Source organism: Barbus barbus (genome assembly GCF_936440315.1).
Source record: "Barbus barbus genome assembly, chromosome: 16".
Lineage (NCBI taxonomy): Eukaryota > Metazoa > Chordata > Actinopteri > Cypriniformes > Cyprinidae > Barbus > Barbus barbus.
Window position 1 is genome coordinate 10,516,533 of NC_136744.1, and position 17,581 is coordinate 10,534,113.

Genomic DNA, 17,581 nt, shown 5'->3' on the forward strand with positions numbered 1-17,581 from the left:
AGAAGGGTGATAAGATTTATAATGCATTCCCTTACCTTTTCAGATCCTTCGCCCTGATCCAAGGCAACTCTGAGTGCATTTTCATCATGCTTTACAGATCATTAGCTTTTAGTGTGTTTAATTAACTGAGCCTAATTAAAACGAACACGGTGAGAGGTAAAAGTTATGATACTGATGGCAGGGTCTATTAAAGGCTGCTTGTTCTGTATGGCTGAGCTAAATGAATGATGGAAATCAATTCCACATGTCATGTCTATTTCTCCAGAACTGACAGCAAGGAAAGAGAGACATACTGTTGTCTTACCTTGCACAAAGGCCCAGAGAGCAGCTCCTAAAAAGCTGCAGAGATCCAGGACGGATGGAGACTTTACACATCCCCAGAGTCCCACAGCAGCGTCCACCTCCCCTCACACACACTCCTGCAGGGATACACACACATACACAGGGTCAGGTGAAGTTCTGGAGCATGTAAAACACATTCACCAGAAGAAAGCTGAGGGAAAATTCATAATTACTATTAAAAAGTTCCCTACGTCCAGTAAAAACAATAATAAAGTATTAGAGAACATCTAGAGAGCCTCTACCATCTGTTAATCTCTACAAGCGATACGACTGAGTTCAAGTATGCATACTGTACGTCACACACCTGCTATGGAGTATTAGTTGCAGGGTGTCAAGGTGAAAAGCCTGTTATTATGTTACCATGAAAGCATGATAAGGTCATGGCTTTCTGAGGGGCCAGTAGTTTTTCTTTCTTTGTATTTGGCCGTCAGACAGTGAGTTCACATGGGTCTCAGTGCACAAAGTCAGAAGAGATTGCATTTTGTCAGGTACAGTATAATCTGTTAAAGTTTCAAGTTGCTCAAACTGAAATATCTGCTCAGTACCTTATATCTGAGAGGAGTGGAAGAGCACACTGACCCCCACTGGATACCAACCAACACTACCTCTGTGTGAGAAACCATAATAACTAATATAAAACATAGCCATTTTGACTTTTTAGACATCCTGAATTTGGAAGAAATTAGTTTCAGTGTGATGTATCATATGAGACAAACATCTATGCATAGAGTGTTTCTGCTCTGCCATGTCCATACTGTAAGTGTGTAAATGAAAGAAAAAGTCTAATGTAATGTTTTTTTGTGTGCAAAATCTGAAAGACTAGGGTACACTACTTTTAATTTACAGATCTTTTTTGTTGCTGTTTTTGAAAGAAATCAGTACTTTATTCAGGAAGTAAACATTAAATTGACCAAAAGTGACAGTAAATTTAAATAAATAATGCTCTTTTGAACTTTAGATTCTAAAAAACCACATGGTTCACACAAATAAAAAAAATGTTTCCTTAGCAGCAAATCAAAATATAAAAGAATGATTTCTGAAGGATCATGTGACACTGAAGACTGGAGTAATGCTGAAAAATTCAGCTTTGCGTCACAGGAATAAATTACATTTTAAAATATATTAAAATATAAAACAGTTATTTTAATTTGAAATAATATTTCACAATATTACAGCTTTTACTCTATTTTTGAGTAAATAAATGCAGCCTTGGTAAAACTTCTATCATGTTAATTTTTTTCCCAACCCCAAACTTTTGAATGGTATTACCATATCCATATACCATACCACACCATATCCATATAGTATTCCACTGTACAAACTCAACACACTGGAGTAAAAAAGTGCTTCAAACCTGCTCCACATTCATGTGCAAAATAAATAAAAAACTACAACCGCAAATACCTGCTCATAACTGCACAGAGGGATATGAGACATCACCCATAGTCCTCTATGGTTGAATCTGCAGGGACTGTCCTCTCTCTACCCTTATACACTTAGGCAGGAATGCTAGTTACTGTTTACTCTGGTTTTAATAAAACCAGTGAATAATGAAGTGGAGATTTGAGAGGAATGTTTCTGTGGTTATCTCTTCAGTTATCGACAGTCTCATCTAGTGTGTGCTACCCCTGCTAAAGTGGGTCACATCTACATGGGCTGCCAGCCATGCACAAACACACACTAACACACACATACATTCAACTACGAGACACGTGAAGAGAAGAGGGGAAACGGTGGATCACACATGCCTCAGCCTGTTTGCTTCACAGAAAGGGGGAGCGACCGGGAAAATAAAGGGGGTGAATGGAGGTCTAAGACAGTTAAACATAACAAAAAGAGCACTGGTGTGGAAACTATTTTTAGAACGCAACTTTCCAAGTTACATGAAATGTGTTAGCTACATTACAAGCTACTAACACAAGTAGCTAACTATACTGAAGGGGCAATATTATAAGAAATATATGAAACAACTGTGGACTTACAGCTGTACTGATAATTAATACTTGCTTACATAGATTAAATATATAACTATAAGATTATATTTACAAATCATGTTTAAGATAAGTCTCTTATGCTAACTGGTGGCATTATTTGATTAAAAATACAGTAAAAATTTGTTCCTGTGATGCAAAGCTGAATTTTCAGCATCATTACTCCAGTCTTCAGTGTCACATGATCCTTCAGAAATCAACAGTAGTGTTTGCAATTGAGATCTTTAGTAGCATTTTAATTATATTTAATGTGTCATTTAATAAATTTAATGCAACCTTGCTGACTAAAAGTATAAAAAAAACGTACTGACCCCAAACTTTTGAACTGTAGCATATAACCACTATTTAAAAACTTAAAAACAGTACCTGAATAACTTCGATAACTAAATATTTTGCTATAACAAAAAAAGACCTAAACACATCATGAGAGAGAACAGTTGAGGAGAGTGTGTTTGATTATTTGTGTGCGCAACACAATGAGACTTTTGAAAACAGCTGAACCACTGTCATGCTACTGAAATTTTTCTGTACTGCACATCATTATATATAATGGATTGTTAAATAACTTTCATTCTGACTCATATGCTCCTGCTCTCTTATTGGCCACACAGAAACATAAACACATTGTGCAGTAATTAATCACTGAGCCATGCCTGCAAACTGATACAATATGGCCCATTGATTTTGCCATGACCTCAACTGGTCTGTCGGAGATAAACGTATGCCTGTTAATTGGACCAGCTCTTTGGTATCAAGTTGCTCTACTATCTTTCAAACAGATTCATTTCCATCTGAAAAACAGGCTCTAGTTCTTGACAATAAAAGTGCCATAAAATTACTTCCTGAACTGATACAAGATGCAGAGGATGTGACTGACAGGAGACAGTTTAACAAAGGTCAGCTGTGGTGCAGTGGTGACATTGTGCCATGGTGCTCAATCCCTGTGAAAAAGAGCACTCAGTTGAATTGAATGTGCTCAAAACCTGTACTTGCAGATTCAATACTGATTAAATAAAATGACACTTACAGCAAGCAACTTTCATGTTTCTTTGTAATAATATCAGATTAAAAGTACATTTTAAATAATCATTTTAATATTCTTTTGCTATGCTTTAAAGAAATGCATTTATTTTGATGTGACTACAGTACATGTAAAGTACTTGATTATAGTTTTAACTCTAGTGTTATTCAATATTACATTTAAAGATAATGTATTAAAGTGTATTAAGTGAAAGCTTATTACAAATGCACAAAAATTACAAATATATATCAATATTTCACATACAAGTTTCAAAAGAAATTAGTGTATTTCAGTTTACCATAAATGCTTATGAGTACATTCAGCAGGACACTTTAACCATATTTCAAAGACAATAGAATAAAGAAATGACATATAATGATGTCCTTAAGTTCGATTTAAGTGGGTCAAGAAAGCCTCAAGTTCAAATAATTGCAATTAAAATACATTTAAATTACGTTTAATTTAATTTCCATTAACATACAATTAAGTGTCTGAAAACATTACATTTAGTTCACACTTAAATACAGTGTATTCTTTAATAAGTATATTATGTTTGTAACAAATTCTCTAATAAGTATGCTAAAAATTTTAATCTTTTCAGTAAAGCTGTCAAGCTCCAAAAAGGACAAAAAAGTTGTGCACTAAATTCCAACTCATCTGTATAATTTACTTTTTTTTCCAATGCAAAGAAAAGAATGAAATCTAAAATAATATACACTAAAAATCTTACCTTCTGCCCTAGTTTTTCTAGCACATTCAAGATACAGATCTCCCTTTTTTCTGTACTGAGTATGAGTGTGCTACATTTGCTGCTGCATGCAAATACTGTCAACGTATCACAAATAGCAGATGGTACATTTGAATAGTGGCTTTTTGTCCTTTTTGGAGCTTGACAGCTACTGGTCGCCGTCCACTTTCATTATGTGTAAAAAGTGGAAATTTTGCTACTCTAGAGAACTTAATATAGTGAAAAATATAATTTGTTTCACTATGAGGTCTGTTAATGATGACAATTTTCAATTGTGGGTGAACTATCCTCTTTACATACTCCCCATTAACCTTGCAGTGTTTGGCTGTTCCTCACCTGTACTGCTAGATGAGGTAAATGTGTATCGGACCCATTCTGGGCCCAGTGAGAATGAGAGAGAGCCTGCAGGGTGACAGATGGCGAGGGACTCGAGGACGAAGCAGCATCAATCCACTTCACTCCTCCACCACCACCTCCTCTCTGACCCCTTCATCCCTCCTTCCAGACCAGGACACAGCTCCATCTCTCCCATCATTTTCCCATCCTTGAGAACCACGCGTAAGTATACACAGCAGGACAATACAACGCCAGCCGTGCACCACAACACAGACGCTGACTGACTCGCTTTGACCTCTTAATTCATGGACTGGGAGCTGTGAGGGTTTATGGGGAACCTCCACATGGAGAGACGTGGCCTGGGGTCACAGACTGGCCTCAATTAATGCTGATCTGAGGATTATGAACTCTAACGAGTCCAGACTGCCACTAGATATAAAACTTTCTTCAGTTGTTGGATAAAAAAAGCAGTAAGAAGTAATACTGTGAAATATTATAATTTAAAATAACTACTTTCTATTTTAAAATATTTTAAAATGTAATTTACTCCTGTGATAAAAAGCTGAATTTTCAGCATCTTTACTCCATTAGTGTCACATGATCCTTCAGAAATGTGTCTAATATGCTGATTTGCCTCTCAAGAAACTGTTGTGCTCATTAATATTTCTGTGGATATTTTTTTCATCCTTGCTGAATGAGATATTAGTTTCTTAACCATAAACAAACAAACAAATAAATACCTACATACATACATACTGACCCTAAACTTCTGAATTTCCTATATAATATATAGGACAATATGACTTAAAGCAGGGGTCCAAAAGATAATTATTAATTTATTATTAAAATATAATATATTATTAAATTAAAAAAGAATGCAAAACAGAATCATTTTAAGCAAGGTATGTGGGTGGAAAATGTTTATATTCCCTAGTCAGAGAAAGACCGAACAGAACCTATTTCAGGTATGAGGAAAAACTCAACTGTGGGTTTGTGCTGTTTTTTTATTTCTGTCACGGAGAATCGGATTACTGTCCAACTCGCACTGCTTCTGAGCCTTGGGGTGGTATTAGCGTTTTAATTTTCATAAAACTGACAACAGCCACATTTGCTGACCTCTGACTGCAGCCTTGCAATTTGGTTCAGGGACAGGATGCTTTCATAGGCTTAAAAGTCTTAAAACCCATTCCAATTCACCTGCTTTGCCTCCTGTCTGTATCCTCCTATATTCTCTAATCAAGACCTCGTCTCAAAGTCCTTTCACAAGAACCCTCTTCCGAACACAGCTTTGGGTGGCCCGAGTTCAATGCTTCCTGTCAATACTCTTTACTGTCTTGTTCCATATAGGGTTTCCCATATATGTGGTTTCCACTAAAATATTAAAAACAGTTTTTAACATTAATAATAATAATAATAATAATAAATGTTTATTGAGCAGCAAATCAGCATATCAGAATGATTTCTGGGGGTGGGTGATATACCGGTAGACATGATAAAACAGTAGAAATTCACGAAACGTATTGTTGAAGTATATATATTGAAGTGTCGTTCCAAACCGAAGTGCTCAGAATTAGCCACTTCAAAGGGCCCTTCGGAATTAAGGATTTCGAAGGGTACAACTGATGGACACTTCGGGCCCCCATGATCCTTTGCGCTGATTTTTTGCATGATGACGGCGCCTCTGTATAAAGACGCAGAAGGGCACTTCAAGAAACAGTTGTTTGGTCCCCTACACCCTTCAACCCTTCGAAGCTCTCGCTCTCGAGGGTAAACCCTTTGAAGCGCTGCAACTTCAGAAAACACATGCAAATAGAAAAAGCACCAGCAAATCAAGAAAACATCTTCATCAGTTTGACAGCAGGTGGTGCAAATGCTCACAACACAAACAAATAAAGAAACGCTGCAAGTGCTCACAATACAACCAAATACATTTTATTTGCAGTGCGTTTCTTTGTTTGGTTGTGTTGTGAGCATTTGTAGCGTGTGTTGTCAAACTGACGAAAGTTGTTTTCTTAATTTGTAGGCGTTGATATAATTTTTTCTATTTGCAGCGCGTTGAGCTCTCTCGGCCACCGTAGATTAGGGCATAGGGATGAGCCCTTCCGAATGGAACACAGGGAGTATGTGTCTAAATGCTCATCAAGTGTTAAGTGAAAGCAAACAGCTGAGAAAGAAAACAAGTGTAACACTATATTAGATCCGGGCAGCTCTTAAAGTGACAGCAGTCTAATATTCCTACTGTCATTCATGTTAATCAAACAACAAAAGAGAGCTCTTGACTAAATCATTTTAGTGAGTAACTAAAATAAGAAGAAATATTTATATTTAATTTACACAGTGAGGAATAAGCAGTGTTTTTATACATTTGATTACTTTTTACAATGTATGTAGCAATTCTTATTTATTTGTTCTACTGTAGTTTTTTGTTTTGTTTGTCCTATTGCTTTTAATTAGAAGTCGTGGCCTAATGGTTAGAGAGTCGGACTTGTAATCGAAAGGTTGTGGGTTCGAGTCCCCGGCCGGCAGGGATTGTAGGTGGTACCAGGTGGTAGCGCTCTCTCCACCCTCAATACCACGACTGAGGTGTCCTTGAGCAAGGCACCGAACCCCCAACTGCTCCCCGGGCGCTGCAGCATGGCTGCCCACTGCTCCGGGTGTGTGTTCACGGTGTGTGTGTGTGTGTGTGTGTGTGTGTGTGTGCATTTGTTCACTACTCACTGCTGTGTGTGTGCACTTGGATGGGTTAAACGCAGAGCACCAATTTCGAGTATGGGTCACCATACTTGACAATACGTCACGACTTCTTATTCTTATTTAATCACTGACTGTTTACTTGCCTTCATTGAGCTTGATTTTTTTATTATTATTATTTAGGCTAGTAGACGTTTTTTTGACACTGACAGTGGTAAAAAGAATTATGAAATTTTTATGGTATCAAAACATTTGATATCATAAAGCCCTTATTTAAAGCAAAAAAATAGCTATATTGTGATATTTATCGTTACCTTGAAATAAAATTACTATTATAAGATTTTGGTCATTTCAGCCACCCCATGAAAACTGCAGTAATGATTCAGCTTTGAAATACCATAAATAAATTCAGCTTCGATATCACAGGAATGATATAGTACTTTTCTACTCAAAAAACCCAGAGACACACAGACACACATTCAAAGGCTTACATTTCTCAGCTGAAACTCTGGATTATGCCACAGCAAGCTGTACTCTTTTCTACAGATGTACTTTAGATTGTCAGTAACCGACCGGCCCACTGCAGTTGATTAATGCCGTTAATCTCCATGGCTGTGTCATTAGGCGGCTGTAATGGGTCTAACAGCAGCACAGTGGTGTCAAAGTCACGCAGCGTCTTCAATCATCTCAGAGACGACTCAAGGACACACAAGTGTTCAGCTCTGATGTGAGTGATGCTCAGCACTCAAGCGCACATCTGCCGTTTCTGTGTTTAAGATGCTTACAAACCTCTAATATGACTCTCAGTGTCAGTGTGCTGACAACTTCAAACGCTGTTTTTCACTGCTGTACATCTGCAGTTATGCTTGAGTTCCTAAGGGACTGTGTGTAGTAGTGTGACCATGGAGGCGTCCACCATAGTACTTTTTTGTCTTCTCTCTGTCTTTTCATTTTTAACATGATCACTGCAGAGACACCTCACATTAAGTCCCAAGACAGCCACGAATTAAGCATGAAGGACACAGCTGCCTGAGAGAGTGTTACATAACAGTCTTATAACACCAACTGAGAGATTTCTCTTCTCTCTGTTCTGCTCACTCAGGACTATTTGTAGTCTCAAAATAACAAGAATAAAAAATATCTCAGTAATTCGTAATGCAATTGTAACCCTATATCCTGCATGATAAGTAAAAGCAGTAAATCTCAGATTCTCTTTATTTTGTGTCTGAATTGTTTTCCAGGAAAGTAAAAGCAGCTTTGTTGTCCTAATGCTCCGCTGTCTGTCCTAGTTTCCACCGAGTTTATTTTGTAAGCACACATACATAAAAGATTATTTGCTGCTTCAATTTTCAGATTTTTTCAGTTTGATTTAGTGGCAGACAACACTCGAGCTAGAACAACCCCACAAAGCTCACGTTCTCCCTGTGAGAGAACAATGTGTTTAAGAGACACTTGAAAGTATGGTACAGATCAAATATGTAACAGCAAGAAGAACACTAAGTAATTATATTTTAAGGATCTTGAGGTGCTGACTTTCACAAAAAAACATGAGGCAAATACAAGACAAATATTTACAATGGATAACAATAATTATTAGAAAATGGAAGAAATTCAAGATGACTGTCAATCTCCCTCGAACTGGGGCTCCATGCAAGATCTCGCCTCGTGGAGTATCAGTGATCCTGAGAAAGGTGAGGGATCAGCCTAGAAATACACGGGAGGACCTGGTCAATGACCTGAAGAGAGATGGGACCACAGTCTCAACCGTTACCATTAGTAACACACTACACCGTCATGGATTAAAATCCTGCAGCACGCGCAAGGTCCCCCTGCTCAAGCCAGCACATGTCCAGGCCCGTCTGAAGTTTGCCAAAGACCATCTGGATGATCCAGAGGAGGCATGGGAGAAGGTCATGTGGTCAGATGAGACCAAAATAGAACTTTTTCGTATAAACTCCACTCGCTGTGTTTGGAGGAAGAAGGATGAGTACAATCCCAAGAACACCATCCCAACCGTGAAGCATGGGGGTGGAAACATCATGCTTTGGGGGTGCTTTTCTGCAAAGGGGACAGGATGACTGCACTGTATTGAGGGGAGGATGGATGGGGCCATGTATCGTGAGATTTTGGGCAACGACCTCCTTCCCTCAGTAAGAGCATTGAAGATGGCTCCGTAAGAAGCATTTCAAGGTCCTGGAGTGGCCTAGCCAGTCTCCAGACCTGAACCCAATAGAAAATCTATGGAGGGAGCTGAAACTCCGTGTTGCCCAGCGACAGCCCCAAAACCTGAAAGATCTCGAGAAGACCTGCATGGAGGAGTGGGCCAAAATCCCTGATGTAAAATTACAGTTGAACCCCTGATGTTACATTCATTATTTTACCAATCTCCTTGCTACGTTTCTGGACAAGGGAACATTTCAGTTGTATTGCTGTCTATGGAGGGTCTGAGAGCTCTCAGATTCAAACAAAAATATCTTTATAATATCTTACGGGTTTGGAATGACATCAGGGTGAGTAATTAATGACATAACTTTCATATTTGGGTGAACTAACCCTTTAAGATCTCTGGAGATGGACTTGTAGCCTTGAGATTGTCCACAATTTTTTCTCTCAAATCCACAGACAACTCTTTATGCTTCTTTCTTTTCTCCATCCTCCGTGTGACACACAACACAAAGGTTGAGTCAAACTTTCTCCATTTTAACTGGTTGCAAGTGTGATTACTGTATTGCCCACACTTGTTACTTGCCACAGGTGTGTCTAAATAGAAATGACAGGAGCATCACATGCTTGAAATGCTATTTATTTCTTACAGTTTTGACAATAATTTTGTCCAGTCCATTTTTTAGTTCTGTGTGAAATTTTATCAAGTTTGACTTTTCTTCTCTGTTTTTTTGAGTTGTTGCAGTGCAAACAAAAACAATAAGCACGTGAATACCAAAACATTTGCAATTTGAACAATTTTCTGACAAAAGTGTTGCATTTGCAAGGATGCCGATATTTTTGGCCATGCTTCAGGTGAAGATTATTTTATTTTAAGTAACAAAAATGTTTTATGTGTTTGACTTTAGTTTTAGTTAATAACGCTGCCTGAGACAAAATTGTTTTCTAGTACTCAAGAACTAAAAGGTAGCTTGAGATAAAAAATAAAAATAAAAAAAATTCTCATTTAAAGTATCTTTGCTGCACAAACCCTGCAAAGCGCTTGTTTAATAAAAACAAGCGTCTTGACAATGTAAGGCTCTAAGACTCACAGATGCTATTTTTCCTGTGAAATATAATAGCTTAAAAATATAAATATTCAGTACAAATTCTCATAAACAGTACTTTTTAGATTTACTCAGCACCTCTTCTCGTTCATTAGTGCTCCAAAGGGATTCAGGTTCTAAAATAGTAGTAAAAATAGCAGTTCAGCCTCAGACCACAAGAGGGAACACAACTGAGAACAAGAGAGTAAAACCTCAGAGGTAAAGATCAGTGGTAATGTATTTATCAGTGGTGAAATTTATAATAAGAATCAAACAATTTAATTGTAAGAATACTGACAGCTCTAAAAGATTGATTCTGAGAGCACAAAGTTTTATAAAAAATTGTGTGGAAAAAGAGTGCATAATTTAGGAGGATTTTTCCTCTAAGCTGCTCCAAAAATTCCTCAGTTAGCCTTCAACTTCATTCTTGATGAGGGAACAAAACTCAATGTTAAAAAAGAGCAGCTTCTCTTAATATCTCTGCCTGTCAAATAAACCTAAGATAATTTTCTCACAAATTCCTTCTGCTTCTCCATTCTGACTCTCTCCATCCAGCTCTCTTAAATTCCTTCTAAAGTCGTGACGTATTGTCAAGTATGGTGACCCATACTCGAAATTGGTGCTCTGCGTTTAACCCATCCAAGTGCACACACACAGCAGTGAACAAATGCACACACACACACACACCGTGAACACACACCCGGAGCAGTGGGCAGCCATGCTGCAGCGCCCGGGGAGCAATTGGGGGTTCGGTGCCTTGCTCAAGGGCACCTCAGTCGTGGTATTAAGGGTGGACATTCACTCCCCCCACCTACAATCCCTGCCGGCCGGGGACTCGAACCCGCAACCTTTCGATTACGAGTCCGACTCTCTAACCATTAGGCCACGACTTCCCCGCTCGTGGGGGAACTCGCTCGCTTCTGTCTCTCATTTTGCTGAAAGGAAGAGAGAGTGAGCAAACAGGACCAAGGACCAGTTACACAGATCTCAGATTTGATATACGTGCTGCTATTCAATAGTTTGCTGGAATTGAAGAATTTGTTGTTGTAGGTCGAGTCACACAGAAACAAAAGAGGGACAGATGAGGGCAGCCTATGCAGTGCATTATTTCAATATTACATTAAGTTAATACTCTATATGTAATGATAAATCACGTTCATTTATTTTTACCCATTCAAAATTACATCAGAGAGGACACTGAGAGCACAGTGACTCAGCCCATACATCTGTTTTGACTTCTCATCTGGAGCAGAAAATGAGCAGTATTTGTCTGGGCACAAAGTAAAAGAACAGACAGGACAGCAGTGCTGAACTGAACTGGGCTCTGAGTTGCTTGGGCTTTGTACAGTGGGTTTGTTATTCTAACTTTGCCTTCCAAAACTGAACAATCAGAGCCTTGTATAATCCACTTTCACTGTAATGAGTCTTCCAAGACTTCTTAACCGCCCAACTGACTCCATTTACTATATTAATGGACATTTGATTGGAATGGCCACAATTTGGCAGCTTTGGCAGCCAAGTATCTTATAATTAGACATTTTATTTGAAATGCAGTCTGTCAGACCTCTCACTTAGTGACCTTAGTCTTCGTTTAAATAACACAGTCTAGATCTAAGTGCCTCCAAAAGCCAAATAAGCATCACATCCTCCTATCAGAAAGCGGAACTGTACATCAGCCAAGACTGAAACAAGATTACAGTACATTACACAGATTTTATCCCACAAACTCAATGGGGAGGGGAGAGATAAGCTTTTTTAAATAACTGTAAAAGCAATATATAACGCGTAACCTCAGTAAATCCTTGACTGTGTCCCTGTGGGCGTACTCCTGGAAAATGACTGCCATTGGACCATGATGAAACACACTGGGCAGACTATGCAGAAACACAGTGGAATCCAAACATGTTTGAGGTAAACATCAACATTAGATGTTTTCATCAAAACATATTATATTTTGAACAAAAACATGCTGTGAATGTTCAAAACAATCCATTCCTCAACCAATTCTGGAAATAAAACACTGCAAACTAAACACTTTTCATCTAGTGAACAAAACTCTGTCCAATTAGATGCTATATAAATACCTCAATATCATCAGATAACAACTTGAATTAACTAACTAAAAATAATAACAAATGAAACAACTACTATAAGTACATCCAATTGTCGAAAAATGTAAACCATACACTCACTCGGCATAAAAGCTGGATATATAGTTTATCCTACTTTACCTGCATATATACAGTGTATTCACGTAAAGCAATATGTACTATATTATGAAGCAAATTTCAGCTGTGTGATTGATTGTCACAAACCTCTCTCTCTCTACATATATATGTAAAGTTTGATATATTATATCAAACTTTATTCACACACATACAGAAATACACTAAATCGCAAATCTCAACGGCCTGATTTTTATTTCATAGCAAACTGTAACTATATAGGCATGGTCAGACTTTATTGAGAAACTTTCTTATAATATCTCGACAGACCAAATACAGTGAAAGATAAATAGTTGGTATTTCAGGTGTGTATAGATGTGGTGTGTCACCCCTTATTGATTTAATTTTTTATTTTTATAAATGCAAACCCTGGCTTGTATATAGTTATTTTAGGCTATGTATGGCGGCTTTGTTCTACAATAAATAAACAATCAAAAAAAAAAAGTTACTATTATCGCCCAGCTCTTTATATAAAGTTAAATATGTAAGAATGTCCAACTTTGTCTGCCATTTACTTGAGTAGGATTATATATACTATATAGCAGGGTTCCTCAAACCTTTCCCTGGAGGTCTAATCTACTGCAGAGTTTAGCTCCAACCCTGATCAAACTCACCTACCTGTGATTTTCTAATGATCCTGAAGACTCTGATTAGCAGCTCAGGTGTGTTTGATTAGGGTTAGAGCTAAACTCTGCAGGAGTGGTTCAGATTTGAGGATCCCTGCTATAGAAAAATCCCAACTACTTGATTGCTTGTATTGTCGAAAATGTACTATGGTACAAACTAAACATATAATTATGGTACATTATCCCTCAGCACTAATCTGCTAAATGCGGCATCATGATTTTTCTGTAAAGCTGCTAGTGAAATGTGTATTGTGAAATGCGCTATATGAATAAAATTGATTTGACAATCAGAAAAAAGCTTGCATTAAAGCAGGGCAAGTCAACTAGCTTCATTTGAGGGCCGGATTATCGAACTGAAAATTTGAAGGGGGCCAAGGGGGTGGGTGCCAATCTCTTTCTGGGGGAAATTAAACTGAAATGCATATTCAGCAGTAAAATGAACTAATATTACCAACACCAAGATCTATAAAAGGTTAACAGAGTGCTGTCTATCAATCAATTAAAAAAATAATCACATATTTATATATTTATATTGTCATAATTTTACAACTCCAAATTAATGTAGAAACAACATAAAGATAGTATATTTTAAATACGTGTTTAATGGAATAAGTAGCCTATTATTAATGAAAAGTTGATACCAAAACTGCTACTGGTGTCGCTATTAAATGCATTTTCCTTATCAATTATAGCCATTCAACATTACAGTATAATTGAAAGCCATTTTTTTTTTCATTTAATAGGCTCTGAAATATATAACAACTTTTCATTCAAGTGATTTTAAAACAATCTTCGCATAAACCATATATGCATAAACTATATTGATTCATTTTTATTAAAGCTACAAAAGTTAATCAGCGACTACAGCATTTGAGTGATTTCTCTTTTTCTTTTGTTCTTTGATTTACACATGATGCGGATTTGACACATCGGATTTTCTCCAAACTCTTTACGGTCATTTAAGACTTTGTAACTCAGTTAATACTACATTTGCAAGGTAACTCGCCAAAAGCCCAAATTTTCACATAATGGTGTTTGTTTTTGTCAGTTGAAGCTACTGGGAGTCTGAAGCGTCTCAGCGTATGTGTAGGCCTACAAGGCGCAGCCTTTCAAACATTTGATAATAATTTTCATCCTGTGTTTGCGATATTTCTCGCCAGAAGTTATGACCGATAACACTGTCTTTATACTTGGTTAAATTAGAGTTGTGGATATCTCAAATCTCCCTCATAAACGCTTGTCAAAGCTGCTGTCTATTGATGTTGCGGTCTCCGTAGATTGTTGTTGTTGTGTCTCTTTTTCTTTTTCGGATGGCCCTTGTGGACAACAATTCAAGGCATATGTGCGACCTGCGCATACTTTTTCCTCGGGCCGGATGAAGATGATTGGTGGGCCGCTGGCTGACTAGCCCTGCATTAAAGCATGCAAATGACGTTTCGTTTCATTCTTGGTGTCAACAGACTTTTATATACGTTTCATTTCACCGTACATTTTGTTTGTGGTGTGAATGGGCCTTATTTGTCAATTTTTTTTTGCTTATGCAAAAACTGTCACATAAAGGAGGTATCTACACTACCAGTGTTATGATGGCACAGAGGATGATGGTAGTTTACACACATGAAACCAGATGTTTGTAAAGGCAGACAGCAGAGGTATGCAAAGGGCTCTTTCAAAGGGCTCTTTCAGTGTCTGTTTCCAGCCCGGACTAGACTGTTTCCTGGGCTGGAGTGTCAGGATGAGCTGGCGTTCTCTCTCTCCTCTCCTCCAGCCCCAAGGGCAGAAAACAAACAAGGCCAATGGATTCATCTGCCTGAGCGCCCTAAGAGAGGCCTTCAGTTTCCCTGACAGAGCAGGGCGAGAGGTAAACGTGTGTGTTTCTGTATGTGTGTTTGAGAGAGTGAGCCACTCAAAGGCCAAAGGTTAAAAAAGACTGCTCTAGTAAGCATTAGAGGACAGCAGTCCATGTAGGAGCACCGCTGATGAAACTTCAGAGAGATACAGGATGCATTGTGAAGCTCAGCTGAATGCATGAAACATTGATGACAGCTTTGTCTCTCTCAGTGCATAATCTCTGTAACAGATGGGGAGCTCTGCGAGATCAAAGCTATGATGACATTGCTGCGTTACCGCTGTCAAACACAGGATCTGACATGTGTATAAACATGCAACGATGTGCAACCATCCAAAATAGTCACAGAATCAAGAGTAATGACCTCATGACTTTCATATGAGGTGATCTTAAGAAAAAAAAAGCATGATATAACAAAAATTACTCTTTGGAGCACTTAGTTGAACTTAACAGAAAAATTCAAAAGTGGTGAGAAAGAGGAACACAAGGAGAAACAGATGGGCCAAGGAGCATATACTGCTATCTTTTCCCTCTGGGATAATGGATTCCCTCAGGATATGCAAGGCTGCATGTTTAGCGCTTTTATAGGATAATGAGTTAGTGATAATAACGAGCTTTTGTTTTGTGTTTTTATCCACATTAATAAAACAAGGGAGCTTACTGTATTAAATAAGGAAGCCTTTGTACGTGTGCATGAATATAAGGCTACAACACTTGTTTGCATTTACATTTTTGTATATTTGTATTCTGATGCTGTTTCAAGCCATATGTGTCAGTACGAAGTCTGAAAGAGAGTGTTCAGGGACTGTTTTGCATGTCATATCACATTAAATATCAAATCATTTTAAATCATCACAGTATGCAGAAAGCAATATTTATATTCAATTAATATTTTCATGCAGCTAGCAATACTATTTATAACTCTTAATTACAATTATTCAATTTAGATTTTTATTTGTATAAGGCTTTTTTCTTTAAAAATTACCCTAAAATCTTCAGTGCATACTGTACACATGACCAAGCAAAATGCCTTGTGCACAAGACTGAAAGATCAGGGTTCTGATCAGAGTGATGAAACTGACACAAATTTGACTAAAGAGACCCCGGCTTACTTCCACACCAGACGTAACTCCATGTACTTCAGGATGTAACAATCAGAACAGAAATCAAACTTTGCACTCCCCGCCTTTTACACCTGTCAGCTCAAGTGACGATGTACTCCAGTCTTCTGATGATGAAGTGGTGTTCCTGGGTAATGATGTGAACACATCCTTTGACATGGTCTCTGACACAGTTGTATACTCACCTGTACATGTTGATTGTGCGGGGAATGAAACATTTGTTGAAACTATACCGGAAACAGTTCCATTTGAGCCAGATACAGTCTTTGTTCCAGGTAGCTCATTCTATGAGATCACAGATGCTGTAGAAACAGTGCCAGAAGATCCACCTCAGGCAACTGACACCCAGGAGCCAACAAACAATGACTTGTTCTTTGAAAACCCAAGAAATGTGACTGAAAGTGAAACGCAGCGATTCGCAGAGTTCACTGTATGAATGATTCAGGCTTTCTCAGACAAAAACATTCTACATGCCAATGTAACAATTAAATGCGTTCTCGAAAATGGTGAGGAGCAAGCTGGCGTCGGCGATGGAGTGTTCCAGGACTGTCTTACTGAATTCTGGGACACATTTTATGCAACAAGAACCTGTGGAACAACTTACAAGATACCTACTCTGCATCACGCTTACCAAGAAAGAGAGTGGGAAGCTGTTGTGTGGATTTTTGCCATTGGATGGCTGCACTTTGGTTACTTGCCAATTCAGCTGGCACCTCCTTTTCTAAAAGAAGCACTGTCCCTTCCTTCACCAGAAACCAGTCTAATGGAGGTGTTTTTCAATTACATTAGTCCAACAGAGAAGGATGTTTTAAGTGAAGCACTCCAAGACTTCCAAAGTGCTGACATGGATGAAGTCCTCAGTGTACTCAGCAGTCACAGCTGCACAGTGCTTCCAAATGAAAACAATCTCCAGAATATTCTGGAAGAAATTGCACATAAAGAGATGGTGCAACAACCAGCCTACATAATAAAATGCTGGCGACTCATTCTGCGATCTGTTGGGGAAAATATGACAGCAGAAAATCTGGACAAGATAACTGAAAATCTTCAACCAAAGGCAAGAAATGTGGCAAAATCCTTCAAGTTCCCACAAACAATGTCCCCTTCTGAAACAACTGTATCAAATCATCTCTTGCTGTTTGTTAGGGAGAGAGATCAGAAGGAGCTTGGTCTTTTTCTCAGATACTGCACAGGGTCTGCACATTTACAGAAATGAATGAGTTTTCAAGAAGGCCCATTGGCCACACTTGTTCACAACACCTTGAACTAGCAAGTGACTACAGAACCTATGCAGAATTTAGGGTAGAGTTTCTGTGTTGAACAGTGGAGTATGGGTAATGGATATGTCATAGACATATGAGTGTTAAAGCTGAAGTGAACAGC

The 17,581-nt window shown here is 38.2% G+C and overlaps 1 protein-coding gene across 1 annotated transcript in view; it reads right to left on the reverse strand.

Moving 5' to 3' along the window:
- Nucleotides 1–17,581, reverse strand: part of LOC306882542 (leucine zipper putative tumor suppressor 2 homolog) — a 69,200-nt gene that overhangs the window by 35,149 nt on the left and 16,470 nt on the right. Inside the window, exon 2 of the mRNA XM_079437249.1 lies at nucleotides 305–419. The gene's annotated coding sequence lies outside the window, so the exon portion shown is untranslated. The remainder of the gene's footprint in view (nucleotides 1–304; nucleotides 420–17,581) is intronic.